Source organism: Dipodomys merriami, unplaced genomic scaffold, assembly GCF_024711535.1.
Source record: "Dipodomys merriami isolate MVZ:Mamm:240054 unplaced genomic scaffold, mDipMer1.0.p SCAF_2813, whole genome shotgun sequence".
NCBI lineage: Eukaryota > Metazoa > Chordata > Mammalia > Rodentia > Heteromyidae > Dipodomys > Dipodomys merriami.
Window position 1 is genome coordinate 1 of NW_027204286.1, and position 15,000 is coordinate 15,000.

General features: G+C 52.9%; 1 long non-coding RNA gene and 1 pseudogene across 1 annotated transcript; one reads left to right on the forward strand and one right to left on the reverse strand.

Moving 5' to 3' along the window:
* Window positions 1–2,827: 2,827 nt before the first annotated feature.
* LOC138838542 (uncharacterized) lies at window positions 2,828–7,549 on the reverse strand. Its single transcript, XR_011375652.1, has 3 exons — window positions 7,381–7,549; window positions 5,038–5,156; window positions 2,828–4,347 (listed from the first exon to the last, which is right to left on the reverse strand). It is a non-coding gene; the product is annotated as an uncharacterized lncRNA (long non-coding RNA).
* Window positions 7,549–14,310, forward strand: LOC138838541 (pseudouridine-5'-phosphatase-like; annotated as a pseudogene).
* Window positions 14,311–15,000: the final 690 nt, after the last annotated feature.

Below are 15,000 nucleotides of genomic sequence, written 5' to 3' on the forward strand. Positions count from 1 at the left end.
TCAGAGTGTCTGCTTTGACTTCAAGGTCTTTGATCCATTTGGAGTTGATTCTGGTGCAGGGTGATATATAAGGGTCTAGCTTTAGTTTTCTACATGTAGTTAACCAATTTTGCCAGCACCATTTACTGAAGAGGCTGTCTTTCTTCCATTCTATTGTTTTAGCTTCCTTATCGAAGATTAGATGGCTATAGGTCTGTAGGTTCATTTCTGGGTTTTCAATTCTATTCCATTGGTCCTGAGGTCTGTTCTTATGACAATACCAAGCTGTTTTGATTACTATGGCTTTATAGTAGAGTTTGAAATTGGTATTGATATTCCTCCAGCAGTGTTCTTTCCGTTGAGGAGCGTTTTTGCTATTCGGGGTCTTTTATTGTTCCATATGAATTTTTGGATTGCCTCCTCTATTTCCTTGAAGAATGAGGGTGGAATTTTGATAGGTATCGCGTTGAATTTGTAGATAGCCTTGGGAAGTATTGCCATTTTCACGATGTTAATCTTGCCAATCCAGGAGCATGGGAGGTTTTGCCATTTTTTAAGTTCTGTGTTGATTTCCGTTTTCAAGATTTTAAAGTTTTCATCATAGAGGTCCTTCACTTCTTTGGTTAAGTTAATTCCTAGGTATTTTATTTTTTGTGGGGCTATTACAAATGGAGTTGCTTTCCTAATTTCAGCCACACTTTTAGTTTTTCCTTTTCTTATCTCTTGGTTCTTGAATGAAATACACAGTTTTTAGACAGACAGAACAAGTTACATCTTTGACAGTGTTAAACTAACCTTTACATTTAAATTTTTAATATTTATCCCAAATTTTAGCCAAGGGAACTAGATCCTAAACAGCCAATGCATTTTTGTTAAGCCAGATAACTTGATTACAGTATAAACAGTCTTATGTATTTTAAAACATTAGTTTTTAAAATACCAGATTTCCTAATTTGCAAGTTAAAAAATCTTTAAAAAGCCATTTAAAACAATGTGAAGATTTTTTTTTTTTAGAATTTTTGGTAATGTCCAAACCTCACAACCTTTTGAATTTTAAATTTAAACTCACCCAATTGTTACAGCATGCTGACAATTTTTATCTTTGAACAAGTTCACAGACACACACACAAAACACTCACACAGATCTTAAAGCACCCAAAAAATCAAAATCAGTCATACGTACACCTTTTAAAGTTTTTAAACAAAAATGTAAGACAGTATTTCTTTTAAACTAGGTACCTTTGTTGGGCTTTATTTTTCCAGAGCTTGCTTATCTAGCAAGGCAATTCACTAATTAGTCTCTTTGAATCCCTTCTGTTGGAGGAGGGCTGGGGGAGGGGGTCACCTGAAACTAAACTAGCCAGTTTTTTTTTTTAATCCAATTTTAAACAAGAGCACTTTACAAATTGTTACATTGTCAGGACTAGCTGAAAAAGTCCAAACTAGGCACACAGCCTTCTACACCTTCCCTGCTGGCAGCCTCCACAAGGAGAAAATGCAGCCTGAGGCTTGAAGGGAACCAAACTAGCCCAGTAACCTTCCATGCCTCAAAGGAGGGTGGGCATAGCAGGTCTGTGACTGAGCCCAGCTGGAACTTTTATTTCCCCAGAGATGTTCAAATAAATAAATAACAAAAACACAGATAAACACAAAAACCAAGGATCCACATTTAAAACTGGTACCAATTTTAAAACAGAACTAGACAAGAACTGAAGGCTGAGTTGGCGAATAATGGGCCCCAGTTTATCCCTACCGGAACTCTGTGCTGTTCTCACTCAGCAAGCTGAATCCAGAGTCTGCTGGGTGAGCCTGCCACACTCACCCAGAACTTCCCTACCCCAGAAAACATAAAACAAACACATACTAAAGTTAACAAGACAAACAAGTGGCCACAAAGACAAAATCAAGTCTCAGTGAATGGGGTGACATCTTACCACCATTCACTTACCAGGGAACTCAACACCCCTACTCACCTCCGGAGGATTTTTCTCTTAGATTCCTGCAGACGTTGACCCAGGGGCCTTCCAAGGCGGAGGAGAATTGCCAGTCATCTTGGGGCAAGGGAAAGAAGTCCCTAGCAGCCATCCCCTCAGACTGACAGGTTCTCCCCCACGTTTAGACCCCCCCGAGGCAAGGCCCGAGGCTGAGATCTAACTGAGGCCACTCGCAGGTGGTCAGTGGCAGATTCATAAGTGACAAACAAGCAAGTTACAAAAGCAGAACCAGCGGTTTTTGTTTTTAAACGAACTAGGACAAGGTCTCAGGTGTCCTAGGAGTGACTCGCTTGTTGACCCATTTCCTTGAAAGTCACAAAACAAACACCAAAGACAATTAATGTCAGACACACACAGACAAGACTAGACAAACGCCGCGCGGTCCCCGAGTGAGCAAAAATGAGGAGAGAAACTTCAGAAGGGAGAGGCCGGCCGTGCCTTAACTCCCCCAAACACAGAGACACTCGGATCTCGTCCCCCCTCCACGCGACCCTGGAGTAGGACTCCAGGGCAGGACTAGGGTAGTGGGCACGTCTGCTTTGCCCTCTAGTCCACCACAAATTCACGCACCCTGGGGTAGAAGCCCAGGGCGGGACCAGGGTAGTGGGCATGTCTGCTTTTCCCTCTGGTCCACCACACACGTCCTGTACAGGCACTTTTGGATCCCCAAAACATAAAACGAACACGACAAACACAAAAGACAAGAGCTCTATCTTACTTCCTGCCGGTCCTGGAATCTGGGGTTTGGGGGTGCCTGGTTCCCGGCCAATGCACCAAATGAAAGACCCTAGCCCCCTAGGATACTTTCGTCAACGGGAGGGCGCCCCAGAAAACTCAGACTCCAGGCCGGGAGATGCAATAAGCAAGAGGAGTTTATTTGATGTTTGCGCAAACGTACTCTCTGTCCCGAGCAGACAGGGAGTCCCGAGCAGCGGTTACAAGCCTTTTTTTAAAGGCAAAAACCACAAGATTAATGCATAACACAAAGCATCCCATGATTGGTCCATTTAAAGGTCATCATATACGCCAACAATCACCTTGCCACTCGGGAAATTTTGTAACACTCTTTGTAAAATGACTGGCCCATGGTTGGTTTAAGGGGGGGGTTACATGGTTACAGGCCTATGATTGGTTGACACTTGGCTTAGCTTGTGGTCTTGCCAGGTGGTCGTTATCTCAAGGTCCTGTCTGGGGAATTTCTAAATGGGAACTGAGGAACACATACTGTCTGTTCTTTATCTATGACCACTGACCTTGTCCTGGGGCCGGCATCTGGTCCCTGAAACTTCTTAACTCATTTCTGGGAAGGGAAGGGTCAATGCTAGCGTAAGCAAGTTTACAGAAGCAGAATCAGCAGTTAGCAAGTTAGTAATGGTAATGGTCAATTTTTAATCTTTCAGAGGGAGGGAAGGAAGGAAGGAGGGAAGGAGGGAAGGATTAGAAAGAAGGAAGGAGGGAAGGAAGGATGGAGGGAAGGAAGGAAGGAGGGAAGGAAGGAAGGATTGGAGGGAAGGAAGAAGGAAGGAAGGAAGGAGTGAAGGAAGGAGTGAAGGAAGGAAGGAGGGAGGGAGGGAGGGAAGGAAGGAAGGAAGAAAGGATAGAGGGAAGGAAGGAAGGATTGGAAGGAAGGAAGGAGGGAAGGATTGGAGGGAAGGAAGGAGGAAGGAAGGAAGGAAGGAGTGAAGGAAGGAAGGATTGGAGGGAAGGAAGGAGGAAGGAAGGAAGGAAGGAGGGAACGAGGGAAGGAAGAAGGGAAGGAAGGAGGAAGGAAGGAAGGAAAGAAGGAAGGAGGGAAGGAAGGAAGGAAGGAGGGAAGGAAGGAAGAAAGGATGGAGGGAAGGAAGGATTGGAAGGAGGGAAGGAAGGAGGGAATTCATTCATTCATTATTCATTTCCTCCATTCCCCCTCCCCCTCCCCCCTTCCAGGAAGTGTTGGGCGGATTTCCAGGCATTGAGAAGAGGAAGCCATTGGCTGGGTTCTGGTTGAGTCTGACACACACACAGGAAATCCATCAGCAATTTGTCCCAGAAGCTTCTAGAAGCTTGGTTGGGGCAGGGGGAAGGGAAAGACAAGACCATGCACATGAGCTAATCATAATAAATCAACAACAACAACAAGAAGAACAAGAATAGTCAAGGGACCCTGGACCAGTCACCGCAAAAGATCATGGGAAGGGGTGATGTCATCATCCATCCTCAACTTCTCCCATGGAGGAGAATCCCAAGGGATGAACACAACTGGGTCCCAGATGTTGGGGAGAATGGGGGGGAGGAAACAGAAACCAGCCCCAGCCCTGGCTTCTTTCTAGAACCTTCCATGGGTTGTCCTGGAAGCGTCTCAAGTCCTTAGATCAAACAGATCCCCTGGGAAAACCTATCATCAATAGACCATGAGAGGATCAGTATCAATACCAACACCAATACCAATATCATCAATACCCTCCTTCCCTCCCCCCCTCCCCCCAAAATCATTCCTGGGCCAAAGAAGGGGGGTGGGAGTGTTGGGGTGTGTCTGGGTGGAGGGAACGCCTGCCTGGGGAATGTGCTGAGTTATTCTGAAACCTGGAACTTTCTGGGACCTTCTGGAACCTTGGGGGAACTTTCTGGAACTTTCTGGATGGATGTATGGTGGATGGATGGGTGGATGGATGGGTGGGTGGATGGGTGGATGGATGGATGGGTGGATGAGTGGATGGATGGGTGGATGGATGGATAGGTGGATGGGTGGCTGGATGGGTGGCTGGATGAGTGGATGGGTGGATGGATGGATGAGTGGATGGATGGATGGGTGGGTGGATGGATGGAGGATCGATGGGTGGATGGATGGGTGGGTGGATGGATGGATGGGTGGATGGATGGGTGGATGGATGGATGGGTGGATGAATAGGTGGATGGATGGATAGGTGGGTGGATGGATGAGTGGGTGGATGGATGGCTGGATGGATGGGTAAATGGATGGATGGATGGGTGGATGGATGGATGGGTGGATGGATGGGTGGGTGGATGGATGGATGGATGGATGGATGGATGGATGGGCGGCCCCCATCATTGCTGGTCCGCTCACCTGCAGGAAGGCCAGTGCGCACAGGATCTTGGCGGGCGCGCAGGTAGCTGAGGAGTTCGCCACCAGGCACATAGTCCATCATCCTGTACAACCAGCGGTCATCGCGCCACATGGAGAACCTGGGATGGGGTCAGGGGGAGGGAAAGGACACACACGTGAGGTGCTAGGTGCTTGCTGATTATCCAGAGTCCCTGTGGGGAAGTGCTGGGTGCTTGGTACCTGTCCTGAGTTAGTAATAGGCAGGTGCTGGGTGCTTGGTACCTGACTTATGTAAACAGTAGGGAGGTGCTGGGTGTGAAGTCCCGTTCCTGGGTCACCATGGGGAGGTGCTGGGTGCTTAGTTCCTATCCTTGGTCTCCATGGAGAGGTGCTGAATGCTTAGGCTCAGTCCTTGTTCCCCAGGTGGTAGTGCTGGGTGCTTAGTTCCAGTTCTGGGTTACTCTGAGGAGGTGCTGGTTGCTTAGTCCCTGTCCTGGGTCATCATGGGATGGTGCTAGGTTCTCAGTACCTCCCCTGGGTCACCATGGAGAGGTGCTGGGTGCTTAGTCCCAGCCCTGGGTCATCATAGGATGGTGCTGGGTGCTTAGTCCTGGTCCTGGGTTACTCTGAGGAGGTGCTGGTTGCTTAGTCCCAGCCCTGAGTCGTCATGGGATGGTGCTGGGTGCTTGGGAATCATCCTAGGTCACTATGATGAGGTGTTGGGTGCTTAGTCCCAGCCCTGGGTTACTATGGGGTGGTGCTGGGTGCTTGGGGATCATCCTGGGGAGGTGCTGGGTGCTTAGTTCCTGTCTTGGGTCATTATGGGATGGTGCTGGGTGCTTGGGGGATATTGTGAGTCACTATGGGAAGGTGCTGGGTGCTTAGTCCCCACTCTGGGTCACCCTGGGATAGTGCTAGGTGCTTAGTCCCAGCCCTGGGTCATCATGGGATAGTGCTGGGTGCTTAGTCCTGGCCCTGGGTCACCATGGGGAGGTGATGGGTGCTTAGTCCTGGTCCTGGGTCACCATGGGGAGGTGCTGGGTGCTTAGTCCCTGCCCTTGGTCACCATGGGGAAGTGCTGAGTACTTACTCCTGGATCTGGGGCACCATAGGGAGGTGCTAGGTGCTCAGTCCCCATCCTGAGTCACTATGGGGAGGTGCTGGGTGCTCAGTCCCCATCCTGAGTCACTATGGGGAGGTGCTGGGTGCTTAGTCCCCACTTTGGGTCACCATGGGGAGGTGCTGGGTGCTCAGTCCCTGGGTCATCATGGGGAGGTGCTGGGTGCTCAGTCCCTCCCCTGGGTCATCATGGGGAGGTGCTGGGTACTTAGTCCTGGCCCTGGGTCATCATGGGGAGGTGCTGGGTGCTTAGACCTGGCCCTGGGTCACCATGGGGAGTTGCTGGGTGCTTAGTCCCCATCCTGGGTTACCATGGGGAGGTGCTGGGTGCTTAGTCCTGGCCCTAGGTCACCATGGGGAGGTGCTGGGTGCTTAGTCTTGGTCCTGGGTCACCATGGGCAGGTACTGGGGGCTTATTCCCCATCCTGGGTCACCATGGGGAGGTGCTGGGTGCTCAGTCCCCATTCTGGGTCACCATGGGGAGGTGCTGGGTGCTTACTGCTGGATCTGGGGCACCTTAGGGAGGTGCTGGGTGCTCAGTCCCCATCCTGAGTCACTATGGGGAGGTGCTGGGTGCTGAGTCCCCACTTTGGGTCACCATGGGGAGGTGCTGGGTGCTCAGTCCCTGCCCTGGGTCACCATGGAGAGGTGCTGGGTGCTCAGTCCCTGAGTCACCATGGGGAGGTGGTGGGTGCTAAGTCCCTGCCTTGGGTCACCATGGGGAGGTGCTGGGTGCTCAGTCCCCAAAGCCAGGGCACCCAACGGCCTGGTTCCTGCCAGGCCACGCCCCCCAGGCCAGCCATCCAATGGCAGCACGCCCAGGCCACGCCCTCAAAGCCAGACTACACAATAGCATCACTGTTGCCAGGCCACGTCCCCCCAGGACCAGCAGCCCAATGGCCTTACTTCCAAGCCATACCCCCAAAGCCAGGACTCTCAATAGCCTAGTTCCTGCCAGGCCATGGCCCCTAGGCCCAGCGGCCCAATGGCCTTACTTCCAAGCCACGCCCCCCAGCCCAGCCGACCAATGGCATTACGTCCAGCCGCCCAATGGTGTCTTTCCAGGCCACGCCCCCAAACCCCAGCGGCCCAATGGCCTCTGTTCCAGGCCACGCCCCCACTGACTCTCCCGTCAGCTCCACGCCCTGCAGGCCACGCCCACCGCGACGCCACGCCCATCAGAAAGCCACGCCCTCCCGCGTCCCCGCCTCTTAAAGGCGCCTCGTCCCGGAGGCCTCTACGCACCGACGGTGACACGGGGGCCGCCCGGGTCGGCGTCCTCGGGGGTCCTGCGCGCTTCCGCTTCCGGATCCGGACGGCGCAGTGGTGGCCATGGCGGCGGCGGCGGCGGCGACGCTCCGCGGCCCCGCCACGGCTGCATTTCCGGGCGCGGCCGCCGGCGCCCTCGCATCGATGTCATCAGCCGGCGCCAAGACGCGGGCGCGCATGCGCGCGCTCTCGGCGGAGTGCCACTGGGCATGCACATAGGGTTAGCGGGGGAGGGGCCGAACGCTCCCAGCGGAGAGCCATTGCGCATGCGCAGAGGGTTCTTCAGCGGGGACAGGCTGAGCCGGCCTGGCGGAGCGCCATTGCGCTTGCGCACAGGGTTAGGCAGCTGGGAGGGGCTGAGCCAGCCTGCGCCAATGCCCATGCGCACAGGGTTCGTCAGCAGGGAGGGGCCTAGCGCTCCCGGCAGAGCGCCGCTGCGCATGCGTGTCCCTTGGCTGCTTGTTCCCACTGCCCTCCCGCGTGTGGACCCACGGCGCATGCGCACAGGTTGAATCGGCCGGGAGGCGCAGAGCGGACCCTGGAGGGTCGAGTTGCGCATGCGCACAGCTTGAGTCCGCCGGGAGGTGCCTAGGGGACCCCGGAGGATCGAGGTTCCGTCCGCATTGCGCATGCGCACTGGTTGAGTCGTCCGGCACCGTCCGGGCCGAGCGTGTGGTGCGTGCATGCGTGGGATTCCCTCGGTTGGTCTGGTTGGTACTGCGCATGCGTGCCACCTTGGGGGGGAGGTCCTCCGCGCTGCACCGCGCATGCCTAAGCCAGCACGCCCCGTCCCTCCCCCCCGCCCCCCCCCCCCGCCGAGCAGGAACACGCATGCGTGTGCTCCCGGGCTCTGCGAGGTACGGATCTGCGCATGCGCGGGATTGGGCTGCGCTGCCCTGCAACGCGCATGCGCGGTTCCCAGAGACAGACTGACAGACAGACACAGGGACAGTGAAACAGAGTCAGACAGACACTGGGACAGAGACGACACACAGATGGACACAGAGAGACACAGACAGATAGATGGACACAGACAGACACAGAGAAGACAGAGACATGGGCAGGCAGAGACAGACAGACACAGAATGACAGACAGAGAGACAGACAGACAGAGGCAGAGCCAGACAGACAGGGAATGACAGAGAGAGACAGACACAGGCCGACAGACAGAGACGGACAGACATAGAGCAAGACAGACAGACACTGGGACAAAGACAGACAGAGACAGACACACAGATGGACACAGAGAGAGACACAGACGGATAGACAGACATAGGCAGAGACAGACACAGACATAGAGAAAGACAGACAGACACAGAGAATGACAGACAGACACGAAAGACAGACAGAGAATGACAGAGAGACACAGACAGACAGACAGATACTGACACAGGCAGACAAAGAAACACAGAACGAGACCCAGACAGACACAGGAGACAGAGACAGAGAGACAAAGAGACAGACAGACACAGAAGTCAGAAGTAGACTGATGACAGACAGACAGACCGAGACAGACAAAGACAGAATGAGACAGAGACAGACAGACAGTGAGACAGACATGGACAGGCAGACCAACAGGCAGACACAGACAAGACAGACAGACAGAAAGACAGAGACAGAAGTAGACTGACAGACACAGACAGACAGACAAAGAAAGAGAGAACGAGACACAGACAGACTGACAGAGGAGACAGACAGAGACAGAGAGACAAAGACAGACAGACACAGACATGGACAGGTAGAGACACGCAGACCAACAGACAGACTGACAGAGGAGACAGACAAAGACAGAGACAGACAGAAGAAGACACAGACAGACAGAGACAGAGACAGAGCTTGACCTACTCCATTGAGGTCAGGACTTGGTTCCAAGTCACTCAAGTGTGAAAATGTTAATCCCACCCATATTTAATCAACATCCATCCACCCATCCATCCTCCATCCATCCATCCACCCACCCATCCACCTATCCATCCACCCATCTATTCACCCATCCATCCATCCATCCACCCATCCACCCTCTGATCCACCCATCCATCCATCCACCCATCCGTCCACCTATCCATCCATCCACGTATCCATCTATCCACCCATCCATCCACCCACCCACCCATCCATCCATCCACCCATCCATCCATCCATCCACCCATCTACCCATCTATCCACCCATCCATCCATCCACCCATCCACCCATCTATCCACCCATCCATCCATCCACCCATCCACCCATCTATCCACCCATCCATCCATCCACCCATCCATCCATCCATCCACCCTCCCATCCATCCACTCATCCATCCACCCACCCATCCATCCATCCATCCACCCATCCATCCATCCTCCATTGAGATGAACACTTGGGTCCAAGTCACTCAACTGTGCAAATGTTAATCCCTTCCATATTCCATCAACAGCAGGACTTGGGTCCAACTCATTCAAGTGTGCAAATGTTAATCCCTTCCCTCCTTCCTCCATGGAGAGGAGTTGGGTCCATCACTCAATTGTGCAAATGTTAATCCCATCCGTCTGTCCTCCATCCAGATGAGGACTTGGGTCCAACTCACTGAAGTGTGCAAACGTTAATCCCACCCATATTGTATCAGGACTTGGGTCCAAGTCACTCAAATGTGTAAATGTTAATCCCATCCATATTCAATCAACATCCATCCACCCACCCATCCATCCACCCATCCACCCACCCATCCCCCATCCATCCATCCACCCTTCTATCCACCCATCTGTCCATCCATCCACCCATCCGTCTATCTGTCTGTCTGTCCATCTATGCATCCATCCCTCTGTCTATCCAGGTGTCTGTCTATCTACTCTCTGTCTGTCTGTCCATTCATGGATCCATCCATCCATCTGTCTATCCACATGTCTGTCTGTCTATCTATCTACTATATCTATCCACCTATCTGTCTGTCTGTGTGTCTATCTATACATCTCTCTGTCTGTCCAACCATCCATCCATCTATCCATTTATTCATGTATCTTATCTGTGTATCTATCTATCATCTATCCATCCGTCTGTCTGTCTATCCACCTACCAGCCTGTCTGTCCATCCTTCTGTCCATCTGTCTATCCATCCATCTGTCCATCTGTCAGTCTGTCTGTCTGTCCATCCATCCATCTATCCATCTATTATCCATCTATCCATCTGTCTGTCTGTCCATCCATCCACCCATTTGTCTATCCATCTATCCATCTGTCAGTCTGTCTGTCTATCCATCTGCCCATCTGTCTATCCATCTATCCATCTGTCAGTCTGTCCATCCATCCATCTACCCATCTATCAGTCTGTCTGTCTGTCCATCCATCCACCCATCTGTCTATCTGTCTTATCTATCCATCTTTCAGTCTGTCTGTCCATCCATCCATCCATCTATCTAGGTATCAGTCTGTCTGTCTGTCCATCGATCCATCCATCTAGCTAGCTATCAGTGTCTGTCTGTCCATCCATACACCCATCTGTCTATCCGTCTATCCATGTATCAGTCTGTCTGTCTGTCCATCCTTCCGCCCATTTGTCCATCCATCTCTCAGTCTGTCTGTCTGTCCATCCATCCGCCCATCTGTCTATCCATCCATCTATCCATCTGTCAGTCTGTCTGTCTGGGTGAAGAACTCTGAAAAGGGACAAACTTTCTAGAACCATCTCCTTTCCCCGGGCCGGTGTGTGTGTGTGTGTGTGTGTGTGTGTGTGTGTGTGTGTGTGTGTGTGTGTGTGTGTGTGTGTGTCTGTCTGTCTGTCTGTCTGTCTGTCTGTCTGTCTGTCTGTCTGTCTGTCTGTGTGTACCTCCTAGACTTCACCGGTCCATCTGCCATGACCGTTGGATTCAGAACCTTCTAGAACGCGGTGCCGTCTCCACCACCCTATCTAGGACTCGCTGCCCAGTGCTCGGGACAAGATGTCATCTGCTCATACACGTGTGTGCGTGCGTGTGCGTGCATGTGGCCCAGCCGGTCGCCCTGGGAAACGCCCTGGGTCACCATGATGATGATGATGATGATGCCCGGAGTTCACATCCTTCCTGGGTCACCATGATGATGATGATGATGATGATGATGATGATGATGATGATGATGATGATGATGATGATGATGATGATGATGATGGATGGATGGATGGGTGGATGAATGGATGGATGGATGGGTGGGTGGATGGATGGATGGGTGGATGGATGGATGGATGGATGGTGGATGGATGGGTGGATGGATGAATTGATGGATGGATGGGTGGGTGGATGGATGGATGGATGGGTTGATGGATGGGTCAATGGATGGATGGATAGATGAGTGGATGGGTGGGTGGATGGATGGATGGATGAATGGATGGATGGGTGGCTGGCTGGGTAGATGGATGGATGATGGGTGGGTGGGTGGATGGATGAGTAGATGGATGGATGGATGGATGGGTAGGTGGATGGATGAGTGGATGGATGGGTGGCTGGCTGGGTAGATGGATTGATTGATGGATTGATGGATTGATGGATGGGTGGATGGATCGGTGGATGGGTGGATGGATGGATGGATGGATGAATGGATGGATAGATAGATGGATGGGTGGATGGATGGGTAGATGGATGGGTGGGTGGATGGATGGATGGATAGATAGATGGATGGGTGGATGGATGGGTGGATGGGTAGATGGATGGATGGATGGGTGGATGGATGGATTTGTGGATTTCCCCCCTAGGCCACCAAAGACCTAAGTTCTTCTCCTCCTGTCTCTCTGTCTCCAGGTGCAGAGAAGTTGATCCTCCACATACAGAAGCACAGCATCCCCTTCGCCCTGGCCACCAGCTCAGGGACTGAGGCCTACCAGGCCAAGACCAGCGCACACCGGGAACTGTTCGGTGCCTTTCACCACATGGTGCTGGGTGATGACCCCGAGGTCAAGGCCAGCAAGCCCGCCCCGGACATCTTCCTGGCCTGCGCCCGCAGGTTCTCCGGACATCTTCCTGGCCTGCACCCCCAGGTTCTCCGGACATCTTCCTGGCCTGCAACCGGAGGTTCTCTCCTAATCCCCCCCCCCTGTCAACCAGGTAAACTGAGGCCTCGGGCCTCGGGTCCACTGCATGGACCACACACAGAGAGACACACAGACAGACAGACATGGACGGATACACAGATACACAGACCAGACAGACAGACAGCCAGACACAGAAACACACAGATAGACGCAGAGACGGACACAGAGACACAGATAGACACATGGACAAACCAGACAGACATGCAGACAGACAGACAGGCAGATAGACACACAGACTGACAGGCAGACAAACCAGATAGAGACACAGACACAGAGACAGACTCATAGACAGACAGACAGACAGACCACAGAGACACAGACAGACAGACACACTCCGATAGACAGACAGACACACTGACAGAGAGATAGACACACAGACACACAGACACAGAGACCAGACAGATAGACAGACAGACAGACACAAGAGACGGGACAGACACACAGATTCACAGACCTACCAGACAGACCACAGAGACACAGACAGACAGACACACTGATAGACACACACACAGACAGATAGACACAGACAGACGCACAGATACACAGACCACGCAGACAGACAGAGAGACAGAGCACAGAGACACGGACAGACAGACACACACCAATAGACAGACAGATAGACATACATATGCAGACAGACACACAGACAGACAGACTACAGAGACACACAAATAGGCATATAGACAGACAGACGGATACAGAGACAGACACACACAGATAGACAGACACAGAGACACTTGACCAGACACAGACAGACACACATACAGAGACAGACAGACAGACATGAGTCCAGACAGACAGATACACAGAACAGACCAGACAGACTGACCACAGAGACACAGACAGACAGATATAGGGACAGACAGACACACAGAGACAGACAGAGAGACACGGACAGACACACAATCACACAGATGGATGGACGGATGGAGAGACGGATGGACAGACGGCCCCAGGGGAACAGGGAGGGAGACTCCTTGGCACAGTGCTCACCTGGCCCACACCAGGCCCTGGGTGGGGGAGGCCTCGAAATCACACACAGAACATGCCAGTAGGCACGCCGTGGCTCAACGGTCATCTTCCCTCCTTCCTTCCCTCCTTCCTTCCCTCCTTCCTTCCTTCCTTCACTACTTCCTTCCCTCCTTCCTTCCTTCCCTCCCTCCTTCCTTCCCTCCCTCCTTTCTTCCCTCCTTCCTTCCCTCCCTCCTTCCTTCCTTCCCTCCCTCCTTCCTTCCCTCCTTCCTTCCCTCTCTCCTTCCTTCCCTCCTTCCTTCCCTCCTTCTTTCCCTCCTTCCCTCCTTCTTTCCCTCCTTCCCTCCCTCCTTCCTTCTTTCCCTCCATCCTTCGTTCCTTCCCTCCTTCCTTCCTTCCTTCCCTCCTTCCTTCTTGTTCCTTCCCTCCATCCTTCCTTTTCATCCTTCCTTCCTTCGCTCCTTCCTTCCTTCCCTCCTTCCCTCCTTCCTTCTTTCCTTCCTTCCTTCCCCCCTTCCTTCCCTCCAACACTGGGCACCCGGCCCACCCCCCGGCCGACCTCTCACTCCGCGTGTCTCTCTCGCCCTCTGACCCCGCAGTGCCTGGTGCTGGAGGACGCGCCCCACGGCATGGCGGTCGCCCAGGCAGCGGGGATGCAGGTGGTCATGGTGCCCAGCGTCCAGCTCGACCCCGAACTCAACGGCCGGGGCCACCCTGCTGCTGCCCTCCTTGGGTGACATACAACCCGAGCTCTTCAGCCTGCCCGCCTTCAACTGACCTGCGGACGGACAGACAGACAGACAGAAGGACACTGGACACAAGGCCAAGACCTGACCCATCCCAGGGCCTCCCTGACCTCTGGAAATAAAGGGAATGAACACAGGAAGTGCCTCACTGAGTCACGAGTGGATGGATGGATGGATGGATGGATGGGTGGATGGATGGATGGATGGATGGATGGGTAAATGCATGGGTGGATGGATGGGGATGGATGGGTGGATGGGTGGATGGGTGGATGGATGGGTGGATGGATGGATGGGTGGATGGATGGATGGATGGGTGGATGGGTGGGTGGATGGATGGATGGGTGGATGGATGGGTGGATGAGTGGACCGGTGGATGGGTGGACGGATGGATAGATGGATGGGTGGATGGGTGGGTGGATGGATGGATGGGTGGGTGGATGGGTGGATGGGTGGACCGGTGGATGGGTGGACGGATGGATACATGGATGGGTAGATGGGTGGATGGATGGATGGATGGGTGGATGGGTTGATGGATGGATGGATGGATGGATGGATGGAGGGGTGGGTGGATGGGTGGATGGATGCATGGGTGAATGGATGGATGGGTGGATGGATGGGTGGATGGGTGGATTAATGAGTGGATGGATGGGTGGATGGATGGGTGGATGGATGGATGGATGGATGGATGGATGGGTGGGTGGATGGATGGGTGGATGATTGGATGGATGGGTGGATGGATGGGTGGATGGTTGGATGGATGGGTGGGTGGATGGGTGGATGGATGGGTGGGTGGATGGGTGGATGGATGGATGGGTGGGTGGATGGGTGGATGGATGGGTGGG